Source organism: Amblyomma maculatum, chromosome 7 (assembly GCF_055883805.1).
Source record: "Amblyomma maculatum isolate TAMU_Amacu chromosome 7, ASM5588380v1, whole genome shotgun sequence".
Classification (NCBI taxonomy): Eukaryota; Metazoa; Arthropoda; class Arachnida; order Ixodida; family Ixodidae; genus Amblyomma; species Amblyomma maculatum.
In genome coordinates, this window is record NC_139350.1 from 117,701,467 (window position 1) to 117,718,554 (window position 17,088).

Genomic DNA, 17,088 nt, shown 5'->3' on the forward strand with positions numbered 1-17,088 from the left:
TCGTCGTTTTTTATTGTAAGGGTCAGATTAGCTGTACAAATACTTAACAGCGCAACATTATTGTGAGTGTCATTATAGCTGTGTGAGAAAGCTTTAAGCAAAACACAATACAGAATAAAACTACCACAATCCGCAGTAGACGGTGTTTTTTTTTTTTTTTTTAATGTTCACGAACTTCTACTTTAACAACTAGATATACGCATGTGCGGTCTGTGCAGATGGGTTTTACCGCACGGCAGACATCATGTACGTGATAGAGCCTTATAATTAGATGATTAATTGAAATTAACTAATCATTTTTTTATTATAATGACCAATAATGCGAAATTGGCGGCCGTATGCTAAATTGTTTATTATAAAAAACTGGATTAGCAGCTGGAACTTTCTTGACAATAAGGTGTTGTGCAATAAAAAAAATATATATATATAAAGCAGATAATATGATAGCCTAAGGCGTGCACAAACTCGCGAATTTCTTTTCTGCAGCAACGACAAAAATGAAAATGAAGGAATCACTTATAAGGCAGCTACGTACGGCAGTACCCGAATAGTGCAGACGGGCGCGGCGCGCTGAAATCGCGGAGCGTGGGGCCGGCACGGTCCCTTGGCGTGACGTCACGCGGCCGGTGGAGAGGCCTTAGAAAGTGTTGCTCCTGTACCCCAGCCCTCTGTATTCGCTGCGGCGACCCTCAACCAAGTGACGCCTGCTCAAGTACGACGCCTTGTTGCATCAACTGGGGTGGTCGTCACGCGGCCGCATACCCCCCTACCCGCACTAGAACACCACGTGGCCACCATTTTGGCCACATCATCGGTGTCCCTGTCAAGGCGGGTTGTGCGCACAGGGTTCGCATCGAGACGCGACGCTCAGCAGAGTGGGCGCTCACACGCTGATGTGCCGAGCCCCCCACCCTCTCTCTCTCCCCTCCTTTCTAAGCGGCAGCAGGTTAACCATTCGCAATCAAGCCGCAAGAGCCTCCGCAGCAGATGAAGCAGCAAGAACCGCACCAGCCGGGAGCCTCCTGCAACGGCCTTCCCCGAGCAGCCGCCACAGTAAAGCAGGGACCACGGGATCGAGTTGCTGCGGGCCTTGTTATGGGCCGTTATTCCTCCTCTTTCTCCTTCCGAGGGCTACGACGGATGCCGGATCTGCCTGATGGCAGCGCACGCCAACCCGTTTGTGTGGGCACTGAACTGCAAAGGCCGGTGGCAACAACGACATTGCGCGGCGATTATGCGCATAAGTGCGATCTGGCGCGGATGTATGTGCGCTCTCACATGGTCGGTACCGTCCCATTCATAAATCGGGTCGAAAACCTACGATGACACGGCGCACATTCAGGACCTTACACAAGACAGGGATCGCCCGGCTCTAGAGAAGTGCTCTTTAGTACACAATAGCAGGCGGCCCCTTGTCTTCGAACTTACTTCTTTATTTTATTATACCCCTCCCCTGTCCTTCCTCCTTGTCGGTCCCATCCATTTCCTTCTGGCTATCCCATCGCTGTCTCTATTTCCGCCGAACCAGTTGAGGGGCTACCTTTGCTTGCGATAGCAGATACCGGGGCCGGAAAAATCCTTTATTTTCTTTTAGTGATTGCACTAACGAGCTGCTTAATACAACTACTACTAGTCGCACGCACATCTTGCTGAATTTTTGTAAAATATTTTTTGAATATAGTTGTGAAGACGGTTCGTTGGCGTTCTTGCGATTATCTTTGCGTTGTGTCCCTAACGTGATAATTGTTTTCTTAATGATTTCAGCCACGTTGCTAGAAACGTTTGTCCATCTTCAAGCGCAGTAAGCTACTGGACGTGCCTCAATCTTCCCGCTTGCGTGGATGGCTTCCAGTGCATGGCATCGCAATGGACTTCCTAATTCCCACTGGTGCTTCTGTAGCTTCGGAGAATTTTTTCACTTGTCGGCGTGGCTTCCTATCAGCAGCAATTATGCGGTGGTGTGCTCTTGTGGTGACAGTCCGTATGGAGGATTGGAAGAACAAATCTCGCCAAAAATCTCATATTTTCAGCTAATACTTATACATGCACGAAGAGCCGGAAGTTCTTCCTCGCGACCTCCAGGCGCGTATTTAAAACCGCTTGCCGCAGTAAGTAGCGAATGGTGGATCAAATTAATTGAGCGCCAAGCCAGACGTACTGCAGTCTCAGAACGGCCCCTTCTGGTCTCATTACCTGAGCGAAAAACATCGTTCATTGCGACTAACTGGTCATAAGTCAGGTTACGCAGTAACGGGTGGCTGCTTTAATATCTGCTTAGTGTGAGTAGTTACTTTTGCGCCACAATATATTTTTTGTTTTGGAGACAAAAGATTTGGTTAAGAAACGCCAGAGTATGAAAGCTTCCAATCCAACAGACCAGGTAGAATTGGCTGAGATATCAAAGCTAATCAATAAGCACAAGGTGGCCGATATAAGGAAGTATAACATGGAGAAAATTGAGCATACTGTAAAGAACGAGGGAAGCCTTAAAGCGGTAAAGAAGAAATTGGGCATAGGAAAAAACCACATGTATGCGATAAGGGACAAGGCGGGCAACGTCATCACGAATATGGACAAGATAGTCAAAGTAGCCGAGGAGTTATATACAGATCTCTACAGTAGCCAAGGTAGGACAGGTAGTAACCGCAGATCCGGACCACGAAAAGGAAATAAGAAGAATAAGATTGGGATGGAGCGCATTTGGCAAGCATTCGCAGATTATGACTAGCAGCTTACCGGTATCGCTCAAGAGGAAAGTATACAACAGTTGCATCTTACCTGTACTCACCTATGGAGCTGAAACAAGGCTGAAACGTGTACGCTAACCAAGAGGGTTCTACTTAAAAGTCAATTCCGGTGGTTTTCCCATCATTCTGTGTTTTTGGTTGAATTACATTCCTCAGCACGTCCTCACTCGAACACAAAAAAACGTTTTTCTAAATTCCAATTAGAAGTATTTTTAAAAAGAAAAAATAGGAAATCGAAACCGAAACTGCTTCCACGGCCAGAAATGATGTCCCAGGTGACGAAATGGTGACGTCACACTCAGTATTAGAGAAACATTCATACGTGCGTTGGATGGTGAAAATAAAGTATGGAAATCATGAAGCATTGCATAGAATGTCTGAGGTAGTTCAATATAAGCCTCACAATTTCATAATCATGCGGGAAGGGGACAGTAACGCCGGTATACTGTTTGTGACGTCAGAAACTCAGTGTTGCCGGCAGAAATATTCTGAACTTAAGCCATGAAAACAGCATATTTTAAAGTCGTGTTGCGAGCGAACGGATTATCGTACGGCGCCCAAATTTTGTAGAATGCATCGGGACGGAGAGGAGAATCTACAGTAAAATTTTTATTACAGTATTCGAATGTGAAAAAAAAACCCGGAGTTGCCCTTTAAGTTGAGGACAACCCAGAGGGCTATGGAACGAAAAATGGTAGGGGTAACAATAAGAGATAGGAAACGTGCAGAGTGGGTCAAAGGAATAACTCAAGTTACCGACATTCTAGAGGAAATTAAAAAGAATAAATGGACATGGGCAGCACATGTAAAGCGAAGAGAGGATAACCGATGGTCGCTTAAGGTAACAAACTGGATTCCAAGGGAAAGAAAGCGTAGCAGGGGGCGGCAGAAAGTTAGGTGGGCGGATGAGGTTAAGAAGTTCGCAGGGGTCAAGTGGATGCAGCTAGCACAGAACCGGGTTAACTGTAGAAATATGGGAGAGGCCTTCGCTCTGCAGTGAGTATAGTCAGGCTGATGATGATGATATTTTAGTAGCGCACCGACCAAGGCATCCTCTTTTACTGTGTTTATTTTTTCAATTCATTTACATTCAGAGGTATATTAACGCATGATATTTTTGTTTTCTGGAATTTGTGTTGGCTCCCCACCCAACATTTTTCAGCTCTCATCAGCTTCACTGCTCATGGCCTTCATCCTGTAAAGTACCGGTGCCTCTGGTCGAAGATTTCGCCCCCAGGAACATCACTGTGTCATGTATAGCCCTAATATCGCTGAACAAGGTAACTCGCTTAGGAAACCTGTTTGTTTTTTCTTTCAGAGAAGACCTCATAGATGTAATGAACGGAGAGTATGACCACAGGATAACAGGTAAGTGTATCAAATATACCTTATGCGTGTGGTTGTCGCACCTGGCAGACGTGTCGGGTGAAACTGATTTGCAATGAATTTGCAACATAGGACTAATTTTAAGTGGTGGCCGTAGTCATGGAGGAAGAAAAAAACTAGGAGGGAGCGCGCGCAGCCTCCGCAAGCCAACCTCCTCTGACGCCGCTCCCTTCTCTCTCTTGCGCGCAATGATTCTTGGGAATTTAGCCAACATAGTTGCCAGGCTCAAAAGCAGCTGAGTACATGGTATTTTTTAGTGACTTTGGATGTCCCCACGGAAAGCTTACCGGAGTGGACTGGCGAAAGTTGTGCTTCTCGTCGTAACATATAAGTTACTTTGCTTACAATTGTTGCATTGTACTCAGTGTTTATAGGCACACTGGTGAACTGCAGGTGGCCTTTTCATCTGTGGTTTCGTCAGGGAGACTACGAATTCGACATAACATTGCATGCCTGGGGAACTGGCTTCAGCGTAACAATGTGTATTTGAGGTCTGCATTTCCTAAATGAATCAAACGATTTTCGTCTCGAACAACACATGCACATGCCCTGACAAACAAACGTTTCGTTTCTATAGGAGTACGCATAACAGGATACTCACCTTTGGAGCGACAGCCCAAAGCGGTATGTGTAGTTCTTGCATTCCGGCACGCAGCATTTCATATGGCGCAGTACTTTTTGTTGGGCTAGTTGGTTTGATTCCATGTTTGCGGGACTCAGCGCGCAAAGACAGAGCACAAGAACACAACAGACGACAGGACGAAACGATGATCAGCGCTTCGTCCCCTCGCCTTCGTGTTCTCGCGTGCTTCGTCTTTGTGCGCCGAGCCCCATAAGCATTTCATATGGCGCAGCTGAGGGGACCCAGCCATACTTCGCGAAATACACGGGTGCACTGCGCGGCGGCGGCAGCCACCACGGGATCAGCCCGTCTGAAAGTCCAAAGTTCCATCCAACGCCTGCTCGAAGCGCGCGCCTCAGTTTTCTAGTGCAGGCGTCGCGTAGCGAAGGCCACGCGAAGGCATTCCTTCAGAGCGAAGCGTACGAAACCGCAACTGAAACCAGCTACCGGCTACCGCTTGCCGTATCACGTGACGGCTCATTTCCCATAATTCTTTCCATTATATTTTTTATGACTAGGCGTCACTTTTCCGCCGTGGCGCTCCCTCCTAGTTTTTTTCTTCCTCCATGGCAGTAGTCCACTGGGAATTGTAAAAAAGTGTATCCCCTAGCTGCAGTCATGCCTTTCGCCAAAGCTGTATTGCTCTACACGAAATTCGGAGGTCGTGGGTTCGGATCTCACCGCTGACATATTGTGGTTTTTCTTCTACTTTATTTTTATTCAATAGTTCACACTGACAAACAAAAGCATCCCCTACGCTTTCCATTGCGTAAGTGACCGTTACCTCGCATTTTATGTATGTGATAACGACGCCTCTCATTTGCTTTCTGGTTAGCTTACAGAAGGCTTCCAATATGGCAGCCTTGATCTGATATACAAGAAGGTTAATACACAGCACTCGCCCTTACCGTCAAAACCCGTATGTTCTGCATCAGCCGCTATGGAGGAGGGTGGAGCTGGTGAACACTCTCAGGGATAGATTACATCCGTTACTCGTTAGAGTAGACTCGTTAGGACACCGAACGCGAAATCAGGAGGAGCTTAGCTCATATCGCACTTGCGGCATATGATTTTTTTTTCTTCTTTGTAATCAATAATGTCTATGCTAAACTATTATTTTACAAAGATAAACAAAAAAATCCTTAATGATTTCCTTGCATCAGTTGCTGTTGGCTCCTTTCGTATGCATCTCATAATGATGCCCCCAATTTTCCCTACATTTGTTTGCTGATTAGATATGGTATATTTTAGTCCTTATACTTCCTATAGGCACAATTAAACTTCGCTTTCCCGCTTCTGCGGGAAATTAGACGGAGAAACCAAATTCCAAATCATGCAGAAACGAAAACTGTGTTTGTTTGCTCATTTTAGTCTTTGTTTCATTGCTTGCTTGATTTGTTCAACGTCCCAAAGCAGCGACTATGAGGAGCTGTGGTGGAGGGCCACGGAAAATTTTGAACAACTAGGGTACTTTAATGAACACTTCAATAGCACAGCACACAGTGGTCTGGCTTTTCGCCTCCATCTAAAAGTGGCCGCCACGGCCGGGATTCGACCCTGCATCCTCGGGTACAGCTGTCGAGGGCCCTAAATACTGCAGCTCCGCAGCGGGATTAAAACGAAAGTGAAAAGAAACTTATAGAGGTGCACGAAATTACCACTGCCGAAAATGAAAAATGTACGGTGTCTGAATATGTGACTCTCCTTGAACCCGCAGCATACTTTTTCGGCATTCCTACCTGGGCTTCAACTGCCTCCGGATGCGTGGACACTTATCCCGCTGCCTTCCATAAGTATGCACATCTTCGCTACGAAGGCCGACATGATTCTAGATAGTGAATTTGAATAGCTCTTCGTCACCTGGCAGTGACAAGGCAACAATCGGAGAGTGACATTTCAATTAAATAAACTATAGGGGGGGGGGGGGAGATCTGCGCCCGCAAAAGATCTGAGAGCTCGCTGGCAACATCAAGAGGAAGCGCAGAAATGGCCCTGTAATAGCGCGTCGTTTCCGATCTAATGTGATAGAGCAGCAGCCGTGGCTTCATGCGCCACTGCGAAATGCCTTCTTTTAACACACGGCCAGCACACGGCCAGCAGCCGTGTGTTGCGCACTCGCTCCCCGCTAATACCCTCTTCCCTTAAATGACATTTTCTTATTCTAAAGCTTTTTAAAGCTTACCATTGAGGCTTTTGTGCAAAAGCTGGTAAGATGACCGCAATGAATTTTAAGATTATCTCGTGAAGTGTAACGAACATTTTGTATCGGCTGTCACAGTCGATAGAACATGACAACACGGGTGCAGGGAAAAAGGGCCTTCGTGCTTTATTGCGCGCTAGTTTTATAGCCACACACTGGAGAGAAGGGCGACCTCCTCTCCCCCAGAAGCCGACTGTGTGCGCATGTCCCGTGGCTTCCGGGACGATGACTTAGCTACCGATACATATTTATTCGTGATCTTTAAATGACACATTTTATACACAAAAGCAGAACTGTGACAGCTTTCCTTTATTTATTGGCTGTTCAGTGAAGCACTGTTATCCTATTAGCGAAAATATAAATATGGGCTTCGCTTTGTCTTGCTTGTATATACTTTCCCTTTCACTGCTACTGGTATGACCGGGCCATGGTATGCGAAATAAAAACAACGAAAAGTTGCGAGTTTCTTAAATGGGATGACAACTGCTTAAGTAACAGCGGAAAGAGAGAGGGGAGCTATTCTTATGTTTCCGTCTACGCGGAAGGTGATGACGCAACGTCGCGGCTCCTGTTTCGGTCGCCGCTCGAGCGATCATCTTCAGACTGATCGTGACTGCACCAATATTTTGCGTGGGTTGTTACTTGTTATTGCTTGCTGCTTTGTCGGCTGAGAGGAAGCTTTCTCGAATATATTATGGGGCTCGTTCTAAGTAGGGTAAAGGGCACGTATGACAACGAGACACCCGGAAGACATAAAGGTCCAGTAAATTTAATTGGCGGCACTAGAAGAGCACGACAAAGTAGAAATGTGACATAGCAAGAGCAATGTGACCTAATCATCTAATTTGCATCTCTACCGAGCACGCTTCAGACCCTCTGTTCTTTGTCATTGCTGCCAAAAATCAAAACGGACGGATTGTTTCCATACAGGATTGATGGCCAGAGGACATCACTTGCTGCAAAATAGAGAAGGAAGCGAAAAAAAAAGTGATAATGATTAACCAATACTTTTTTATTTCATTATTTTCTGCTCGTTCTTTTCATCATTGTTTACTCTCAATGCACCTTTTCAAAAGCAAAACAGCGTGTCAGGGCCTGCTAATGAGACAGCGTTGAGAGTGCCTTTCCGCGATAGCCTTAGTTTATTTATTTGTTTATTGATACTGCAATCCCAGTGTTGGGATTGTAGCAGGGTGGGACTACAAACTTAGCAGTTTTACAAAACAGGCAAAAATAAACAATAATTGCAGTGCAAGTTGGAGCTGTTCTGCACAATTAGGAATAGAACCAAACATATACAACAAAACAGTGAAATAACAAACGCAATAAAAAGAAACTAGGCGATATGTTGCGAGACCAACGTCAGTGATGGCTGCAGCACTTCATTGTTAGTGAGGTTATTCCAATCGGAAATAGTTCGTAGAAGGAATGAGTATTTAAAGCAGTTATTTCGAACGCGAAAAGGAGTTAACGTTAGCTGGTGTCGTTGTCGGGTTGCGTATCCGGACGAAAAAACAAGCAAATCGGTGAGTTCTGATCTGTAGTGTCATTTAATTAATTGGTACAGAAATTTAAGTCGTGCACAACGATTTCGCTCAGTTATTGTCGGAAGGCCAGCTTGAATTAAAAGGTGTGTTACTGATGTACGCCGGTAATTGTTATATATGTATCGTGCCGCCCTCTTTTGAACTTTCTCTAATTTATTCATGTTAGTCTGTGTGAAGGGGTCCCAAATGATTGCAGCATTATCTAAGGTAGGCAGAACAATAGCTTTGTAAGCAAGCAGGCGTACAGATGGGGTAGACAACCGCAATGCCCGTCTCAAAAAAAAAGAGTTTACGGAAAGCGTTACACGTTATGACATCAACGTGTTTATTCCAACTAAGATTGTTAATGACCCAGAGTCCAAAATATTTATATTCTTTAGTGCCATGCCGTTAATACAATAATCGAAGGGTAAGACTTTCTTTTTGTGAGTGATTCTCATTAGTACAGTTTTTTCAAAGTTAAGGGACATTTGCCATGTTTCACACCATGCGAAAATTGTAACGCACTATTAAGTAGTTGTTGATCAGATACATTTCTCACTTCTGTATAAGTTCTCGGCGTTGTTGTTGAAAAGTCACGAGGACACCCCTGGTCGGTGGTCATTGGTTCGGCTTTGAGTGGGGCATTGTCACGAGACCACATGACATGACGGAGATGGCACCAGCTGGCAACTTGGGCCACGCTTGTCAGATGTGGGGACCTCATTCGAGTCGAATGCGGGACACTTGGTTGCCGACACGCTACCCTTACAGGTCCCGCCGACACATAATACAGCTCGGTCAAAGCTGTATTATGTACCTATAACGCGTGGTCTTATACTTAATGCAGTAACGTATGACGGCATCCTAAAGATTATAGGTGTGTGGTAACAGAGGAACATATTTAAAGTTTTCTGATTAAAGGAAAGCGCATTTACGTGAACAATGATCCGCACTGGGAGGCACGGATGGGAGTCATTACTTTTGCGTCATACCCCTCAAGGCGAGGCTCAAGTACTCAGAAATGTGAATGCCAGAAAATTTGTGAATTATAAAGATTTCTAATCTCTCGCTTCCGAATCCCGTGTAGAGACGTGTTGCTGCGGTCGGCATAGTGAGTCGCCCGGTCCTGGAAATATATACCGCAAACGTCGATACAATTTATTCATAAATTATATTTTTTTTTCACCCGGCTCAGGTTTACAATCGTTTTATGTTTTCACGAATAATTACAAATATTGTAACTGAAAGGTATTACTTGTACTTCGTAATTTTACCAAGCTGCTTAATCAAATTTTAGCAGTCTATTTATTTAAGGCATCCTTACATTTCCAAGCGAAGGAAAGCGTAGCAGGGGGCGGCAGAAAGTTAGGTGGGCGGATGAGATTAAGAAATTCGCAGGGGTCAAGTGGATGCAGCTAGCACAGAACCGGGTTAAGTGGAGAAATATGGGAGAGGCCTTCGCCCTGCAGTGGGTATAATCAGGCTGATGATGATGATGATGACATTCCTGCAACACCATACGCTCGAAGTATACCGGTGTCGCCACGTATTTGCTCTTCTCCATTTGCGGTAATTGTCAGCAAAATAATTCGCTCGGTGCTATCGTAGGCGTAGCACCCATTGGCGGCATGTGCGTCCCCGGCCAAAATGCGCTCATTGTTGAGGATTTGTTCGGGTCGTACTCCGGAAATGAGGTGGCGACTCACGAAATTGGACACATGTAAGTACTCTACTGGCTTTTTTATTTTTCGTGTGACTACTACTACTATGGCTTCCCTTTACGTTCATACTTAGCCCAAGATCCTGCCGCTCCTTGGAAATTTGTCTACTAAAGTTTCATCGCTCTACATGTCGACTTGAAAGTATCCACCAGACCTGCAATGCCTACGCTCATGTCAAAGTACTCTAAATGAAAACTTATGTCACAGTTAAAAATGTTTTTCATACTGCAGCATTTTCCTAATTACCTCGCATTTTCTAGCGGGAAGCTGTAATGACACTTTTCCAACTAATATCATCATCATTGTCTTTCTTATTTTACACAAATTACCTTAAAGCTGTGGTATACCTTATCAGTGTACAAATAACAGCGACGTGAAACCCTACGTAAATTTGTTCAAGTGCATGAGGTTAATGCACTGGAGACTTTCTGTCATCTGAGCAAAGCGGAATGTGTACAAAAATTCAGCTCCGAAAACTGATTCAAGAAGCTTGCTATATAAAATTTGAAATATATGGGTCGTTTAGTGCGACGTCAAAGTATTCGAAATATCCGGCTTGGATACCAAACATTCGACAAGTGTGGTCCAGCGTAAATACAGCTCCTTGAAGCCCTTAGAATTCCTTTAGTTTGAAAATAACTTACAAATTCCTTGAAACTGCATAATATTTTTAAATACATGGAAATACCTGAATTGTCATGCTGAAAATGTAAATTGGTTTATAAGAAAGGAAAGGCACAGCATCTGTCACACTTCGCTGACAACACCTGAACCGAGCCGTAAGGCAAGGGAAAAAGGTAGAAAGTGAAACAAGAAAGAGATCTAGTGGTGGAGGGCTGCGAAATAATTTCGGCCATCTGGACTTTTTTAAGTGCGATCACATGGCAAGCACACGGAAGCCTCTGCGTTTCTCCTCCATCAAAACACGACCGCAGCGGTCGAGTTCGAACACTGGAACTCCGGTTCAATAACCGATCATCTTAAACACTGAACCACTGCGGTGAATTTATCGCTATAAATGGAAATCACAATGCGCAGAAAAAAATCCCATCAAACTCGCGAATAAGGACAAAACATACCTTTTTTATACCTATTGGTTACAAATGTTTCTTCAGAGTCGTAAGTTTGGTGGATGACTGTTACACAGATGGTCAAGTTGAAGTCATTGTTGCTGCTGGCATTTCTTGATCCGGCTGTGGTGTTCCGTTACACTGCAGGCGGGTTGACGTTTCAATTTAGGCGCAGATTTTGGTTGGCTAAACAATCACGTAGTTTTCTCCACGCGTGCGTAGTTATGCCGCAGCGTGCAAATAGATCATAAAAAAAGTAAAGTTTGTGGGTTGTGAACTGCCGATACAAGGCTTTGGTGGGGCCGAATGCTACCGATTGCGTAGAGCAAAATGCGAGCCATGAAGCAAACGCTTTGACCTTGCTGCTTTGGATGCTGAACAGGTATAGAAAAGAGCATAAAAAGATAAAAGAAACACAAATGTACTGTATGCGAAATCGCTGCCTAGCTGATGCGCTTATTGCTGCAGGAATATTGAGTGCCTATTAGTGAGACACAATACATGCAAATGAAGTCTCTTTCCGTTTCTTTTCTTCAGTCTGTATTGCTACATACCCATCGCGCCATTATCTTCCAAATGTCTTCAGCGAGTTGTGTAGTGGTTTTTTAATTTCTGTGATTAGGAATCTGTTCCAGTGAAAAAAATGGAGGGTGCTTAATTGTCTTCTTCTCAACAGATGAAATGGCACCTTTAACAAAGCCTTTTCGATACCAATTTTTGGAATTGAGAAGCAGGCACAAAGTTTGGCAGTGTGGTAAATGTCTCTGCTTGGTTTTATTGTGAGGGAACGGAAATGAACAGCGTCTGTCGCGCTTCTTGCTGAACAGAAATCGGAATGAAGAAAACAAGCACACATGACAATGGTCCGACGATAAACAGGGGAGAAGTGATAAACTACCCGAACACGCAGCGATGACGCTGAAAACTGAATAAATCAAACGACCAAAACTTTTATTCTCTTCCGCACCCAGCAGAAGCACACGCTTAGGAGACACTCATGTCATTTGTTTATCTGTGCGCAGGAAATCTACTTCCTTTCGAGTGAGCGCAACGAACAGGGAGCTAGCGTATTCACTCTTATCTGAAATTATGGCAAAGGTCTCAACAGCCTCACGCGTTTTTCTATCATTTGCAGCTGCCAAAATTACTGGGTTGTTAAAAGATGAGTGACAATTGTGTTTGATGCAATAATTAGCCAAGTTTCCAGGAGCCTATAAGAAGCGAAAATTTCTTCTGCGCTCGAAAAGCCTTTCATTTATGCAGCGTCCAGTTTGCCCCACGTAGTGCTTACTTCAGGACAAAGGGGTTTTGTAAACGACCTTGACGGAACATGGGACAAGAGGCGAAACAGGGTGCACACCACACCGCCTTCCCTCACCCGCACGTTCTTCCTGGTTAACTTCTTTACGGATTCCTTTGAACTTTAAGGGAGCGGGCAAGGACGACTTTAACTCTAAACCTCTGGCCAATCTTCTACAGGTTGGGCGAGATCCCATCTATGTACGGCAGGACTACAAAACGCTTCTTTCCTTCATTCTTCTTTGGTGGGGAAAGCTGCTTGTGTGTTCTCAGGTTCTTGAAATGTCTCAGCAACACCGATCAGTAGCCTCTGCTGGTAGCCGCTGTCTCTAAGCCGCTCCATTTGCAAAAATAGGCTTTCATCCATTTGGTGGGGGCGTCAGTATAGGGCTTACTTTCCACAGGACAGTGCTATACTTCTTTTGACCAGTTTGATGTGTCCTGATGCACAAAGGAGGATGTCTTTTTCCCCTCTAGTCCTGTAAAACCAACAAGTGTGGTTATTCGAGAAGACCATTCTTATATTCAGAAACTGTAGCTCTAAATGTGAAGGGAACTTTAACGTAAACTGAAGCCCACGGTGCGCGAGCGGAAAAAGGAACAAGATAGCTTCAGTTTTGTCTTCCAATGAAATATCGTAAGGCAAACAAATCAGGAAATCGTACACTTACCTTAAAGGGACACTAAAGAGAAAAATGAAGTTGGCTTGCATCGATAGAATGCCATTTCCTGGTTACAAAAAAGCCACTCTTGCGGAAAACAGAGCTGTTATAAGGTAGTAATGAGGAATAACAGAAATACAGGTATCGCCGCCATAGCCGAAACGGCCGACTCTCGCAACTAGAAATCACGTGACGCGCAAGGGATCACGGAGTACAACAAATTCGAATTACGTTGACCGTTTGAATGCGGTAGTCGGCTTTGTCTCGAATATCATAACAGATTTTATCACTTGTAAACGACAGCTAAAAGACGAAAAGACAAAGTAAATGTTGCAAGGCAAATATAAAAATATCCTCATTTCGTCCGCTTGTCGGTAGATGCGCTTGTCTCTCAGCTAACGCGGGGCTACAGGCGTCCACTGCAGTTTTAGTTATGTTCCGGCTCAGACACTTCGCGCGTGCTCGAATGGCTTGGTTTGGGCCTGCGGCGCCTAAATACGAGCTCGGAGCAGCAGATGCGCCTACCCTGAGTGCATATCAAATGAAGACCATGACTAGGCACGCACCTGCGAAGTATTCTCCGCTCCCCGCACGCCAGCAATCACAGAGTCTCCTCTTGCGTCATAGTGTGCGTCATCCTACCTTACTACGTACTAGGGGAAAACAGTTTGAATTCGACCGGCGGGAACAAAAAAAAAAAAAAAACCTCAACCTCTTATCGCAATTTCAAAGTCAAAGTTTATTTCCCATCTAAATCTACAGATGGAGGAATCGTAGAAAAAAGCTGCCCTTGGTCAGCTTGACGAGTCTACAATCCTAATTATTGGCAGAGAGGCAACACAAGAGTTTATACAGTTTTAAAAACAAGCTCATCAAGAAACACCAGAAAATACACGAAACAGCAATATGTATACATAATGAAACTTAAACCATGTTATTCAAAAACAAATTATGTAGTTCACGACGTGGAAAAGAAAACAAATCGAGGTTAATGTGGATATACCTATTTAGAAGAGATGGAAGAGTGTACTGAAGGCATTCCCTACCAAGATTTAATCGAGGTGTTGCACTGTCCATTCTTCGCCACGTCTGGTTGGATAGACTGATTGCTTCTTCCTTAGTTCTGCTAAATTCTTAAGGTTTGTTACATTATTCCTGATTTCTGTTTTAAAAGTAACACTGAGGCGATATTTATAAAGATTATGTGCTTTAATAACTCTGGAATGACAAAAGAGAGCTGCACTTGGATGTCGGAACGGTAAATTATATGTATTTCGGAGATGTCTTTTTTGCATTAAATGAATACGTTCAAGGTTAGTGAATGTTGTAGTATCTAAGCAATAATTCGATTTTGTTGCTGTCGGATATGCGGCGACAATGTCACCAAATGCCATTTATTAGATTTTCATAGCATATTTGGCTGTCTTTATAGCTTCCCTTTAAGGATCTTGCGACCCCGAGCCCATTAAGCTTCGCTTGCAGTGTGCGGCTACCCCTAGCCAAGTACAAGTCACTCAATACAGGGCCACGCAAGACCCAATGCAAGTTCCATCCCTTTGAGGAAGAATTCACTTCTCAAAATCGACAAACAGGGTAGGAAGGTAGGCCTGCAGAAGGTTCAGGAACCGGTCCACTGACACACTGCGCATGTTTTCTGGAAGCACACCTCACCGAAGGTGTCAAGATGTCAATGCACTGTTCAACAGCTAAACGTACCTCTCTCTGCGGGATGTTGTCTTTCACGTCTTTCGAGGTCTTTCACGTCTATCGAGAAGCCCATCACCGGGTCAGATGACCGCAGGAACGAAACGAGATCGCGCGAGTGCCTTATCAGCTTGGGGTCATCGACCAGAAGAAAGTCCAGAGACCTCTGCAGAAACATTGCCACGCACGTCTTCCTTACGTGCTTGGGTGCAATGGGTGATTTATTGTTTTCCTCCTGTTTATCGCCAGAGCATTTTCACGTGTGCTTTTTTTGTTCAGAATTCCTGGAATAAACCTTCATGGGTGAATTGTGCTTAACGTCTATGTCCATTTCTTTGACACAATTCTGTACGCTTAAGCAATGCCTCCTTTCAAATTATTCAAGAAATATTCGGTATATATGTACAGTTCAAAATTGATTCCTAACATATAGGCTTGTCTTTTTTTGCGTTGAATGCAGCAGAAGTGATTTTTTTCCTGCCAATAGCCTTACGTCACAAAATTTGACTAAAAGCCCCGTAGTAGGCCCTTGAACGTCACGAATTATCTTGAAAGCCCTTGATCATCCTTGAGAATTTTCTAATGACGCCTCTACCAACACTGGTTATTGGCAAAGTACCAATGGTCACATCACTGTTTCACAATGTTAGTAGTTGCACCTCCTTTGATAAACGCGATGGATGAGGCTAATGCGCTGTCAAAGCAGACCTAGCGTATCGTCAGTGCGCATTTATGCTATGTGTTACAGTGACGGTTCCCTGAGTGGAAGAGAAGGCGCTGCAAGAGCACGATCGAGTATTGTTCACTTATAGCTTAGAAATAGCTGGGAGGAATGGGTCTAGTTTGAATTCCGCCCATATTCAAGTGAATTGAAATTGACGCTCTATTTCAGATTAGGAGCACCGCACGACCAGTTCCAGTCAAGCTACGATGACCTCTGTGGGTGGAGCCTTGGCTATATAATGAGCTACGTCGACGGTGGCCAAAACAAGTTGCACTTTTCACCTTGCAGCCGCTACCTCATACAGAAATCCCTCATGTAAGGGGCTGCATAGTCATCACCATAGATACAGTTTAAGATACAATGGTGTAGAGGCATGCAACATTTTTTTCTAATCCTATAATCAGGGCGGAGACAAAGGTCCCGAAAAAGCTTCCTAAAAACTAGATGCCCACAAATACTGGTTAGTTATGCTACTTATACTTGCAAAGAGGGATTTCATGTAAACGGACTGAGGTACAGGTGATTTCAACTTACGTTATTGTAATGTGGGCTTATATGCTTTTTTTCGAAAAACATATTTTTATTCTTTGGTAATTTCAGGGGGGAGCAAACAACAGAGACAAAAATGATGTCCTCACCCTACAAAAACAAATGAGGGGAATTATATATTTCGGAAATATCGTAACATAATAGATAACAATGGTGCTAGTAACGACACTTGGTGCACTTCTTGTCTGACTGCTGCGTATTTGAGTGTTAAAACCTTTACGTCATCATGCTCTCCAGAAACATTTTTGCCTACATACACTTATAAAATCACTACCTAAAGAGACAACAAAGGATTAATCGTATTGATACTTTTCGCTTTGAAAAGTGGCTTGTTTGTAGTTACGTCGCCAATTAAAACAATGCCTATTGATGCTTAAGGCAGCTTTGTGTCATAGAATTTACGTTAGGTTATTAATATGAACTTTGTGCCTAGCTTGTTTTGTGCAAAATACTTATTAGCGGGCGCATGCCACAGATTCCTAGGTTCATTCTTAATTTTCGAATAGGGTGTATGATGATAGTCCACATTAGCCGCCTACAGGTTTTATTAGGCTTGTTTCAATTGTTTTGTACTCCGCGAAAAAAGGCTAGCGTGTTTTAAGAAGTGAACGCTTAATTCTTCTCAGGGACTTCTCAATACACCTCCGGTAATGCGAGACCTCCTGAAATTATTGTAGCCCAATTTCATCATTACACGGAGAAAAACACCATTACGAGATTTAACAAATATAAAGAACACGGGAGCATTCTTAAATGACGTCAATTATGCTTTATGTAACATAAGAGCACGTCCATTTAATTACAGGCCTTGAATCAAAAATGCTATAATTTCAAGTGCTTCTGTAGATCGGACGAAATTTTAAGTGATGCTGATA

At 44.0% G+C, this 17,088-nt stretch overlaps 1 long non-coding RNA gene across 1 annotated transcript in view; it reads left to right on the forward strand.

Annotated features, from left to right (window-relative positions):
- The window catches only part of LOC146184529 (uncharacterized), a 44,582-nt gene extending 40,473 nt beyond the window's left edge, over positions 1-4,109 (forward strand). Inside the window, exon 3 of the long non-coding RNA XR_014708883.1 lies at positions 4,066-4,109. This is a non-coding gene — a long non-coding RNA (uncharacterized LOC146184529). The remainder of the gene's footprint in view (positions 1-4,065) is intronic.
- The last annotated feature ends 12,979 nt before the right edge of the window (positions 4,110-17,088 follow it).